Genomic DNA, 12476 nt, shown 5'->3' with positions numbered 1-12476 from the left:
ATTGTCAGCATGGCCTCCATTTAAGATTTCACTGATATTAGACCCAATTTACCTAACTACACTGACTACCTAACTTTAAATCTGGCTTCACCAGCAGCAACTTAGTCCAAAAATATGGAAGACTTAGTCCAAAAAGATGGAAGACTCAGAATAAGATCGAGCAGTGAAGCATCCCACTCCAAGGCAGAAGGCCTGGAACCTCCCTCTAGAGTCACTGGTGTGATTCTATATTCAAAGACTGAAGAAACTGGAGTTTGATGTCTGTGGGTGACGGCAGCAGCCAAAACCATATCCACTAAAAAATCAATCTTGCATGCACAGGCAAACTTCTTTTTCACTTTTTGCTTCATCGGGATCCCCAATCTATTGAATTGTGCTGTTCACATTCAAGGCAGGTCTACTGCCCCACAGTTTGCTGAACCACACGCCAATCATCTCTGGAAACACCATCACAAACACATCCAGAAGTGTGCTTTAACAATTTCCCAGGTATCTCAATGTAGTCAAGTCGTCAGCTAAAATTAATCATCATGCAGTCAATTTTATCTATGACCTACTGAAAGACCCTAGCCCAGCAACCTCAGGCCTAGGTACAGAATTACCAGGGCATGTCACAAACCTGCGCAGGCACCAGATGTGTTTTTTTAGACAATCAGTTAAGTGTAACTGATTAAAAGGGAAAAACAGGATGGTTGGGAAAGAGCAGAAAAACAGATTCCAGGGCATGCCTGAATAAACAGGAACTAATAAGCAGGAACAGAAAAACCAGAGTGCTCATATGTAACTGTCATGTGGTATTTTTCCAGGAACATGAAGTGAAAAACAACTTTACCCTTTAGGTAATCTATATGCTGGGTTCAAAATAGCCAATAAGAAACCTGTTGCTTCTCGCGCACGCGAAACCTGCCCCTTTATCGTATAAAAGACCTGTACCCCAAAGCCCGGTGTGCCGGCTCACCGAAGCTCCGGCTGAGGTTTCGCTGAGCACCCGCAAGCGCCTGTGTCTGAATAAACCTCCTGCTTTTGCAGCCAGTGTCTCGTGCGTCTTTCCTTGGACAGGGAGACGGAGGGTCTTTCATCTGGAGGTTCCACCGAGATTCCCCTGTAACTCCGTCCGGATCCCTGCACGAGGAACACCCGATAACCACTAGGAGGTAAGCTGGCCAGCTCGTGTCATTTTGTGTCTCTTTTGGTCTATGTTTGGTCATTATCTGTCTGTGCGCAGCATCTGTACGATTACGTGTAATCGCTCTGTATTTTGGACAGCTGGAGAAGGAGTTGACGAACTTGAACTTCTCCCCTGCCACCCTGGGAGACGTCCCAGGGACTCAGGGAGGCCCATTTTTTCTTGGGGGCCTCCAGTGTTTCTGAAGAGTACACTGTACTCATTTGTGACAGAAGTGACGGAGCTCCTCCTCTCCCCAATCCGTCAGGTACTTCCAGTTTGTGCTCAGGCCACGCAGTGTTCTCTGTGTCCAGTCTGATATTTGTGTCTGTCTTCCTGCCTTTGTACTTTCTCATTCCATCTAAGACTACAATGGGACAATGTATAACAACTCCTTTGAGTCTTACTCTTGATCACTGGCAGGACATTCGGAACCAGGCTGACAACCTGTCAGTAGAAGTTAAAAAAAAATGGATAACAATCTGCACCACAGAATGGCCATCATACGACATCAGATGGCCTAAAGAAGGGACATTTAATCTTAACTATATCTTACAGGTGAAGTCCCGAGTTTTCATCCAAGGACCACAGGGGCATCCTGATCAAGTGCCCTATATTGTTACTTGGGAAAATTTGGCTTCTGACCCACCTCTTTGGGTTGCCCCTTTTTCTCACCCTAAGCTTCCTCACCGCTCTCCCCCTGAAACTCCTCCCCTACCTTCCGCCACACTTATCCCGGTCCCTGCATCCCCTCCTAAAACCTCTAGGCTTTACCCCTTCTTGACAAATCTGAAAAATCGGCCCAAACAGTGATGAAACCAAAGAAGGTTTTGCCCCCAGAAGATGCAGTTCTTATAGATTTGATGACCAGAGAACCCCCACGCTATCATCCCCAACCTCTACCCGCCCCTGATCTTAACCAGGCATCCTCAGAGGAGGAAAACGAGGAAGATCAAGAAGATTCGGCTCCTGTGACCCTCCAGAGCCTTCCCTTATGGCAGGACGACTCCGCGGGCACCAAGAACCTCACGCCTTAGGGAATACATTTAGAGCCTTCCCCCTACGGCAGACAGGAGGCCCAAATGGCCAATACCAGTACTGGCCCTTTTCTGCTTCTGATCTTTATAATTGGAAAGCCCACAATTCTTCTTTCTCTAGTGATCCTGTAGCCCTAATTTCTCTGATAGAATCTATTCTAGTGACTCACCAGCCAACCTGGCATGATTGCCAGCAGCTTCTACAGACCCTTCTCACTTCTGAAGAGAAACAAAAAGTTCTCTTGGAAGCCCATAAAAATGTGCCAGGGGATGACGGACGCCCCACTCAACTCCCAAACTTGATTAATGAAGCTTTCCCCTTGATTCGACCAGACTGGGACTATAACACTGATGCAGGTAGGAACCACCTACGTCTCTATCGCCAGTTACTCATAGCGGGTCTCCATGGAGCAGGGCGACGGCCCACCAATTTGGCCCAGGTAAGACAGACTACCCAGGGGTCAGAGGAAACTCCGACTGCATTTTTAGAAAGACTAAAGGAAGCCTATCGGAGGTACACACCTTTTGACTCAGACAGTGAGGATCAGAGAGGAAACATTTCTATGGCCTTTATTTGGCACTCCGCTCTAGATATCAGGACTAAGTTACAAAGATTAGACAATTTACAAGATTTTTCTCTAGCAGATTCATTAAGGGAAGCAGAAAAGATCTTTAACAAGAGAGAGACTCCAGAGGAAAAAGAGGAAAGGATCAGGAAAATGCAGGAAGAGAGGGATCTCAAATTTAAGGAAGAACTAGACAAGAGAGATCGAAAACGTGATAAAGAATTAAGTAAGATATTGGCCACCATAACGCAGACAGGGCAACAAGGAAATAGGACAGACAGGGAAAGGGAATGAAGTAGGCCCCGTGTAGACCGAGACCAATGTGCCTACTGCAAGGAAAAAGGACACTGGGTAAAAGACTGCCCAAAGAAACCCCCCAACCCTAGAAGAGGTACGAACCGGGCCCCTCAATTGGTAGCCTTGGATGAAGATTAGAGAAGTCAGGGTCAGGAGCTCCCCCCTGAGCCCCGGGTAACTCTACAAGTAGGGGGGCAACCTGTGACCTTCCTGGTGGATACGGGAGCCCAACACTCAGTGCTGACAAGGGCACCAGGACCTATGAGCCACAAAACGACATGGGTCCAGGGCACCACCAGAAGCAAACCGTACCGATGGACCACCAAAAGAGAAGTACACCTTGCCACAGGTAAAGTTTCCCATTCGTTTCTGCATGTGCCTGATTGTTCGTATCCACTACTAGGACAAGACTTATTGACCAAATTGAGAGCCCAAATTTATTTTAAAGATGGGAGTGCCTCCATCACGGGGCCAAACCAGGCCCTCTTACACGTATTGACTTTCAAATTAGATGACGAATATAAACTTTTTGACAAGCCTTTGGTACCTATGAAGGACATGGACTATTGGCTTGATTCGTACCCGGAGGCCTGGGCTGAAACCGGAGGAATGGGAATGGCTAAACAGCAACCTCCAATAGTCATTCACCTAAAGACCACTGCTACTCCCATAAATATTAAACAATATCCTATGTCAAGGGAAGCTCACCAGGGCATCAAACCACATATCAAACGCCTCCTAGACCAAGGCATCCTAACTCCTTGCCGGTCGCCCTGGAACACCGCTTTGTTGCCAGTCAAAAAGCCAGGAACAAATGACTACAGACCTGTCCAAGATTTAAGAGAGGTAAACAAAAGAGTAGAAGATATTCACCCCACGGTGCCCAACCCTTACAATCTCCTCAGCACTTTGCCTCCCACCCATACTTGGTATACCGTTCTGGACCTAAAAGATGCCTTCTTCTGCCTAAGATTGTCTCCCCAAAGCCAGGCTGTCTTTGCATTTGAATGGAAGGATCCCGAGGAAGGAGTCTCTGGACAACTGACCTGGACAAGACTGCCACAAGGATTTAAAAACAGTCCGACGCTCTTCGATGAGGCTTTACATCAGGATCTGGCCGATTTTCGTGTAAGACACCCCTCCTTAATTATGCTTCAATATGTAGATGACATCTTGTTGGCTGCTACCTCCGAGGAGGATTGCCTGGCAGGTACGGAGGCTTTATTACAAACTTTGGGGCAGTTGGGGTATAGAGCATCAGCTAAGAAGGCCCAGATCTGTCAGACAACAGTTGCTTATCTTGGCTACGAACTTCATGATGGCCAACGGTGTTTGACAGCTGCCAGGAAAGAGACTATCTCGAGCATACCAGCCCCCCAGAGTCCCAAGCAGCTGCGGGAGTTTCTAGGGACCGCAGGTTTCTGTTGACTCTGGATTCCTGGGTTTGCGGAGATAGCAGCCCCCTTGTATCCACTGACTAAACAGGGGAACTCTTTTAATTGAATGGAAGAACACCAATTAGCATTTGATTGCATCAAATTAGCCCTTTTATCTGCCCCCGCCTTAGGCTTACCAGATATTACCAAGCCTTTTGACCTATTTATAGATGAAAAGCAGGGCTATGCAAAAGGAGTCTTAACCCAAAAACTGGGGCCCTGGAGGCGCCCCATAGCCTACCTGTCAAAGAAACTGAATCCAGTAGCATCAGGATGGCCCCCATGTCTTCGGATGATAGCAGCTGTGGCTGTCCTGATCAAAGACGCCACCAAACTGACTCTGGGGCAACCATTGACTTTATTAACTCCTCACGCTATTGAGACAATAATCTGCCAACCGTGCGATCGCTGGGTGTCAAACATCCGACTCACCCATTACCAGTCTTTGTTGTTGGACACTGACTGAATTCAGTTCGGCCCCATAGTCACTCTGAATCCAGCGACCCTCCTACCACTCCCGGGAGAAGCAAATCCTCAGAACTGCCAGCAGATTCTCGCAGAGACACAGGGGACCCGGCCAGACCTCACAGACCAACCTATGAAGGATGCAGAGCTGGTCTGGTACACGGACGGTAGCAGTTACCTACTCAATGGAGAACGTCGTGCGGGAGCAGCCATCACCACCGAATCTGAGGTAATATGGGCGAGTGCATTGCCGGGCGGGACACCGGCCCAGCGGGCGGAACTGATAGCTCTGACCCAAGCCTTAAAGTTGGCAGAGGGAAAGAAACTAAACGTGTACACAGACAGGAGGTATGCTTTTGCCACTGCTCATATACATGGAGAGATTTACAGGCGCCGGGGATTACTGACCTCAGAAGGAAAAGAAATCAAAAATAAGACTGAAATATTAGCTTTGCTGAAAGCTTTATTTCTACCCAAAAAGCTAAGTATCATGCATTGCCCTGGCCATCAAAAAGGAGATACTCTGGAGGCGAAGGGAAACAGATTAGCGGATGAGACAGCCAGAAAGGCAGCTCAGGGGCCTCAACTCTTTGTGATGACTCTACTGCCCCAACGAGCAGACCCACAACACAATGACTATGAAGAACAGTGGGTCTATGAGGACAGAGATTTAGATATCATATAGAAGCTGGGCGCCTCTTACAACCAAGAGAACCATAACTGGGAATATCAAGGAAAAGCCATAATGCCCCTTAAAAATGCTAAGGAACTAGTAAAATCATTACACAAGCTGACGCATCTGGGGGCTAAAAAGATGAGAAATCTCTTGGACCGTGGAGAGGGTACTCTTTATCTTCCAAATAGGGGCCAAGTCCTCCAACAAGTTGCAGAAAATTGTCAAGCATGTGCCCAGGTAAATGCTGGTAAAGTTAAAATTGGGACAGGAATCCGAGTTAGAGGACATAAACCTGGAACACATTGGGAGGTAGACTTCACTTAAGTCAAACCTGGTATGTATGGATATAAGTATCTTCTAGTTTTTGTTGATACCTTTTCCGGATGGGTAGAGGCATTGCCCACTCGACATGAAACTGCCAAGGTCATTGCTAAGAAGCTATTGGAAGAAATTTTTCCAAGATATGGGGTGCCTGAAGCAATTGGGTCAGATAACGGGCCTGCCTTCGCCTCCCAGGTAAGTCAGGCGGTGGCCAATTCGTTGGGGATTAATTGGAAGTTACATTGTGCACATAGACCCCAAAGCTCAGGACAGGTAGAAAGAATGAACAGAACAATCAAGGAGACTTTAACTAAATTAACGCTTGAAACTGGCACTAGAGACTGGGTGCAACTCCTAACCTTAGCCTTATATCGAGCCTGAAATACTCCGGGCCCTCAGGGACTCACCCCATTTGAGATCCTATACGGTGCTCCACCACCTGCTATTAATTTCTATGAAACTGAAATTTATGCCTCCCTCACCCCATCTGTGCAGACTCATTTACGCGCACTGCAATTGGTCCAGAACGAGGTCTGGAAGCCATTAGCAGCGGCATATAAGGAGGAACTCAAAACCCCGTCGGTGCCACATCCCTACAAGATTGGAGACACCATCTGGGTACGCAGATATCAGAACAAGAACCTCGAACCTCGGTGGAAAGGACCTTACACCGTCCTGCTAACTACTCCCACCGCCATCAAGGTAGACGGCATTGCTGCCTGGGTCCACGCTTCCCACGTGAAGGCTGCACACCCACAGGACCCCACCATCACTCCTCGAGACCCAAAATAGAAATTACAACACACCCAAAAGCCGCTAAAGATAAGACTTACACGCTGTTAATCGCTCTCGCTCTTTGTGCTACTCCCCTTGTCTTAGGTAGAAACCCCCATGCTCCTATGAAATTGACTTGGCAGGTGTATTATCAAGCTGGGGAGGCAATTTGGTCCATTACACCAACCCATACCCCTGGCACATGGTGGCCTACTTTAACCCCAGACTTTTGCCAACTAGCTGCTGAATTAGATTCTTGGGACATTCCTGACAAGTCATATGATCAACTCAGTACTTATATGACCCCCAGACCACCTGGTTGGGGAATGCCAGGATGCGCTATGCCAGCAGCGAGATGCCGACTGGGTCAATATGACTTTTATGCTTGTCCCAAAGAAGGAAGAGACCGCTCCCAAATATACAAATGTGGAGGTTATGAGACATATTTCTGCTCCTCCTGGGGCTGTGAAACTTTTGGGGATGCTTACTTGAAACCTTCTTCTGACAAGGAGTTCATAAAAATACTTAAAAACTTCACTACCTATGGCACAGGGCCCTCTGATTGTTATCACCCCCCTAAATCATACAACCAAGGGGACAACTCACTACCCTTACAGATACAGTTCACGGAAAAAAAGAAAAAACAGCTAGATTCCTGGCTTATTGGGAGAACATGGGGCCTTAGATGGTACATGCCAGGATATGATCTTGGTGTAATTTTCAAAATCAGACTATCTCAAACCCTGGTTATGACTAGCCAAATAGGGCCTAATCCTGTTCTCGGGGACCAAAGGGCTCCCTCAGCACCTAGGCAACCAAAAAGTTCACACAAAACTCCCCCCAGTAAGCCGCCCATGCCTCAGATTGTAACCATAGACTATCAAACCTCTAGTTATTCCCCCGAACCCAATTTCCCTGGAACCGAGGATCGACTATTAGATTTGGTTCGAGGAGCATTTCATGCCCTCAATGCCACCGACCCAAACCACACCCAGGACTGTTGGCTATGTCTCTCCTCCGCCCCCCCCTATTATGAAGGAATAGCAATGATGTCCGACTGGAATAATAGTGTAACACCTGACCCTAAGTGTATATCCTTATTCAGCTATAAGCTCACCATCACTGAAGTGTCAGGACAGGGGATCTGTATTGGGAACATACCCCTATCACACAAACCCCTTTGTAATACTACCCTCCCAACAAAAGGCTCACAAAATAGCTATTTGTGGGGCCCCCCTGGAACTTATTGGGCCTGCAATACTGGACTGGCCCCCTGTATTTCCATGGCAGTCCTCAATGCCTCCACTGATTTTTGTGTGTCAATACAATTATGGCCTAAGATATTGTATCTGGAATCAGACTATGTCCTAGGACGCTTTGAACCAGTACCCTAGAGAGCCAATAAGTATGACCACAGCACTACTATTAGGAATTGGAGGAATAGCAGCGGGCATAGGAACAGGGACAACTGCATATATCCAAGGTAACCAATTGTTGGAATTACAGGCATCAATGAATGAAGATCTAACTGCAATGGCCAAGTCTATCACGGCCCTAGAAAAATCCCTCTCCTCCCTCTCCAAAGTGGTGTTGCAAAATAGAAGGGGATTAGATCTGTTGTTCCTTAGGGAAGGTGGTCTCTGTGTAGCTCTATGAGAACAATGTTGCTTTTATGCTGACCATACTGGGGTAGTCCGAGAAACCATGGAAAAAGTCACTGAAAGGCTGGCAAAGAGACAAAAAGAATTTGAAGCTCAACAAGGATGGTTTGAACACTGGTTTAGCAAGTCCCCATGGTTAACTACTCTGCTATTCACCATAGCAGGACCTTTAGTTATCTTACTGTTACTCCTGACATTCGGACCTTGCATACTTAATAGACTAATACAATTCATGAAAGGAAGACTTTCTATAATCCAGACTATGGTTCTAACTCAACAATAGCAGTTGCTCAAACACCAAACAGGGTCACAGACAAGCTTAGCCCAAGAACCTGAACAAGCAGGACAATGGATATAGGATTCTATCCATGATAAAAGAAAAGGGGGGAATGAAAGACCCTAGCCCAGCAACCTCAGGCCCAGTTACAGAATTACCAGGGCAGGTCACAATCCTGCGCAGGCACCAGATGTGTTTTTTAAGACAATCAGTTAAGTGTAACTGATTAAAAGGGAAAAACAGGATGGTTGGGAAAGAGCAGAAAAACAGATTCCAGGGCATGCCTGAATAAACAGGAACTAATAAGCAGGAACAGAAAAACCAGAGTGCTCATATGTAACTGTCATGTGGTATTTTTCCAGGAACATGAAGTGAAAAACAACTTTACCCTTTAGGTAATCTATATCCTGGGTTCAAAATAGCCAATAAGAAACCTGTTGCTTCTCGCGCACGCGAAACCTGCCCCTTTATCGTATAAAAGACCTGTACCCCAAAGCCCGGTGTGCTGGCTCACCGAAGCTCCGGCTGAGGTTTCGCTGAGCACCCGCAAGCGCCTGTGTCTGAATAAACCTCCTGCTTTTGCAGCCAGTGTCTCGTGCGTCTTTCCTTGGACAGGGAGACGGAGGGTCTTTCACTACATCTCTATCTAATCCAAAATTTGCTTTCTACTTACATATTCAAATTATGTAAGAAAGACAGAAAGACAAAAGAAACTCCAAATATATAGACTTCCTAAATATACAAAACTCTAAGAACACTAGAAAAAGATGAAGGAATGTGAAAGCTGTAATCGCATTTGAAGGAGAAACTGTAATAATCTAGTTTTCCATCACAGCTGAAGTCTCCCATACATAAATAACTATATCCCACCTGTAAATGTGACTATCAACTGAGCAACTCCAGACTTTTACTTGTTTAAAAAAATTATTAACATAGGCTGCTAAGTAATGTAAGCTAGGGCTGCGGGTGGAGTTCAGCATCAAACTGCTAGCCTAGGCCATGCCAGACATAGGTTCAATACCTAGTACTGCTAAAAAGAAAAAAAAAAGTGCCAAGAGCTATTAAAAAATATGAAATTTTGGATGTCTTGACAAATCTGGAAAAGGGTTTTCTCTAAATATTGAGCTATTTTCTGTATCTGCTGAAAAAAAATCTACAATTTTATATGTATATTCTTTAAGATTTCAAAGACATATGCTTGTCTCTATTGTTCCCTAACACAATCTTTTATAGCACTTATGTTTATCATTGTTATGGCTGTCAATAATTTTTGTTTATATTAGATATTAACTACAATTTTTGTACATCATAGACACAACCTTCCTAAAGGGCAAGTCTCAGATGAAAAGATGACATTAGTAGAATAAAATGAAGGATATTTGTTTTGGTAATGATTTTATATTAAACAGATAATCTTATATAGTTTTCTATTATGAAAGGTTAAAAATTTCAACTATTTCTTATAAAACATGTTTACCTTTTGCCTTGGGGATTATAAGACTATAGAAATCATTAAATCAATTCCACAGAGATGATGAAAACTACATCAAATGTGCACACCCATTTTTATGTTAGGGTGTAATAAGCAAAATCCACCCTTTCTTCAATATATATAAGATGTTGTATTTCAAATAGCTGAACAATGAGGTGAGAAGAAAGGCATTAAGGAGGAAATTACATTTTTTCCATACCATGCTAGAAAAGGTGAATAAGAATACAAGACATAATTCATGTCTTCTCCAAGGAATGGAACAGTGGATCTGATATATTTTGGTTATACACATTTTTTTTATTTCTTTATTTAAAATGTCAACATGGGCACATTTTTCCAAAGTAAAATATCTCCCATTAATACCTAAAATACTGAATTAGGTGAAGATTTAATATAATACAATAAGTAATGAAAAAAAATTTCCCCATGTCACTCTTGCTTCCTACAAAACTATGATAGGTTCATTTTCAATTGTGTCATTTGCTGAATATATTTCAAATGTACAATTAGATGCTTTTAGCATCCCTGGCCCCAAGAAAATTTATTCACTACTCAATAAAAATTTTATTCTATTTGTTCCATATATTTATTATTATTTACAATTTGTTTTTATGATATGAACAAACATATTTAACCAAACAAGACCTAATCTTTTATAAAGGTTTTTTATTGAAACTTTATTTGCAAAATAGCTGAACAATATTAATTTTAATTAATTAATTAATTAATTAATACAATTTAATTCCATCTCTCATTTGTTGAACCACATAAATTAAATGTGGTTCAACAAATGAGAAATGAAATTAAATTGTATCATTCTCAATTCTTCTTACATTGATCAGATTTTTCTGATTGTTTATATCTTAAGAGGTAATATTCCACCCTGATTTTCAAAATCTCCTGAAAATATCTTATTATACAGTTTTAATAGCTTACATATAATATACTATGAGTTTATATAAACTAGGTATTTAGCTTTGGATAGAATGTACCCAAAGCATCTAACTTTAATTTTGGAAAAACAACACATATCTCAGAATTTTTTTTTCAAATTTTACTTTTTACTCAGTTTTTTGAATGCCACCTGCATTCCAGGTTTTTATATGTATATTAATCTGTTTATGACGTTTAGTTTCTGTTATAATTCTGTAATTCAATTATCAACTACACATTATTTTATTTAGTTATAGTCTTCACTCCATCCTCTCCCCAGTTTGTTCTTTGAATGTGGTTATGTTTTCTTTTTATTACCTTTACTTAACCCATACTAATTTATTAAATCGATAAAAATTAATTGGATTTATGTGAAATCATTTTAGACCTTTATTAGTTACCATAAGTTGCCATATGGTATAAATATATGCTTTTGGGGTATAAATAACTATTTATTTATATATTATATAATTGGTGATGTTTTGATATTCTTGCCAAAAAAAAACCCTTGCACATCATTTTAAAAATACAAGTATAGTGAGATACAAATTACATCCAGTAAAGTTATTCTTTTGTTGTTGTTTATGAATATATTAGGGTTTTCCAGAGAAACATAATGGAGTGTGTGTGTGTGTGTGTGTGTGTGTGTGAGAGAGAGAGAGAGAGAGAGATTACTTCACCTTAGTACGGAGACTGAGAAGTTTCATGATCTGCTTTCTGCAAGCTGGAGACTTCAAGAAAGCCAGTGGTGCAGTTCCATTTCAAAATCAAAGGCTGGAGAACCTCCTTTTTGGTTCTTTTGAGGCCCTCAACAGATTATATGATGCCCACAATAAGGCATCTTTATATGAGGGCCATCCTCTATGTTCCAACTATCAATTCAAATGGAAATCTCTTCCAGAAAGTCTTTAATAGACACATTAAGAATTCATGTTTTACCTGCAGTTTGTGTGTCCCTTAGCCAATAGGGTTGACACATAAAATTGACCATCACAAGGTGTATACCTTCTGAAATTAAGTCACAGTCAAGTAACCTCAACCATAATTAAGATACAGAACATGAACATCACCCCCAAGGAGTTTCTTGAAGATCCTTTGCAGTCAATCTCTTCCCCCACATTGAGGCCCTAAGGGCCACAGATATTTTTTATAAATTTGTCTTTTACAAATGTTATATTAATAGAGTGATATAACAGGAATGATTTTAATTTAACTGCTTTAACCTACCATGAGTCATTTGTCATATTATCAAATATTTTAGTAATCTGTTCTTTTATATTGTTGAATAGTATTATACACTATAAGCGTATTAATGCTTTGCTTAGCCATCTACCAATAGTTGTCTATCTTATTTCCAATTTCCTTTGGTGATAATG

At 42.6% G+C, this 12476-nt stretch overlaps 1 pseudogene; it reads left to right on the top strand.

Annotated features, from left to right (window-relative positions):
- LOC143637858 (uncharacterized) overlaps window positions 1-6118 on the top strand; it is a 112234-nt pseudogene extending 106116 nt beyond the window's left edge.
- Window positions 6119-12476: the final 6358 nt, after the last annotated feature.

Source organism: Callospermophilus lateralis, chromosome 14 (genome assembly GCF_048772815.1).
Source record: "Callospermophilus lateralis isolate mCalLat2 chromosome 14, mCalLat2.hap1, whole genome shotgun sequence".
Classification (NCBI taxonomy): domain Eukaryota; kingdom Metazoa; phylum Chordata; class Mammalia; order Rodentia; family Sciuridae; genus Callospermophilus; species Callospermophilus lateralis.
The sequence above is the reverse complement of the archived record's forward strand: the minus strand, read 5'-3'. Positions and strand labels throughout refer to the sequence as shown.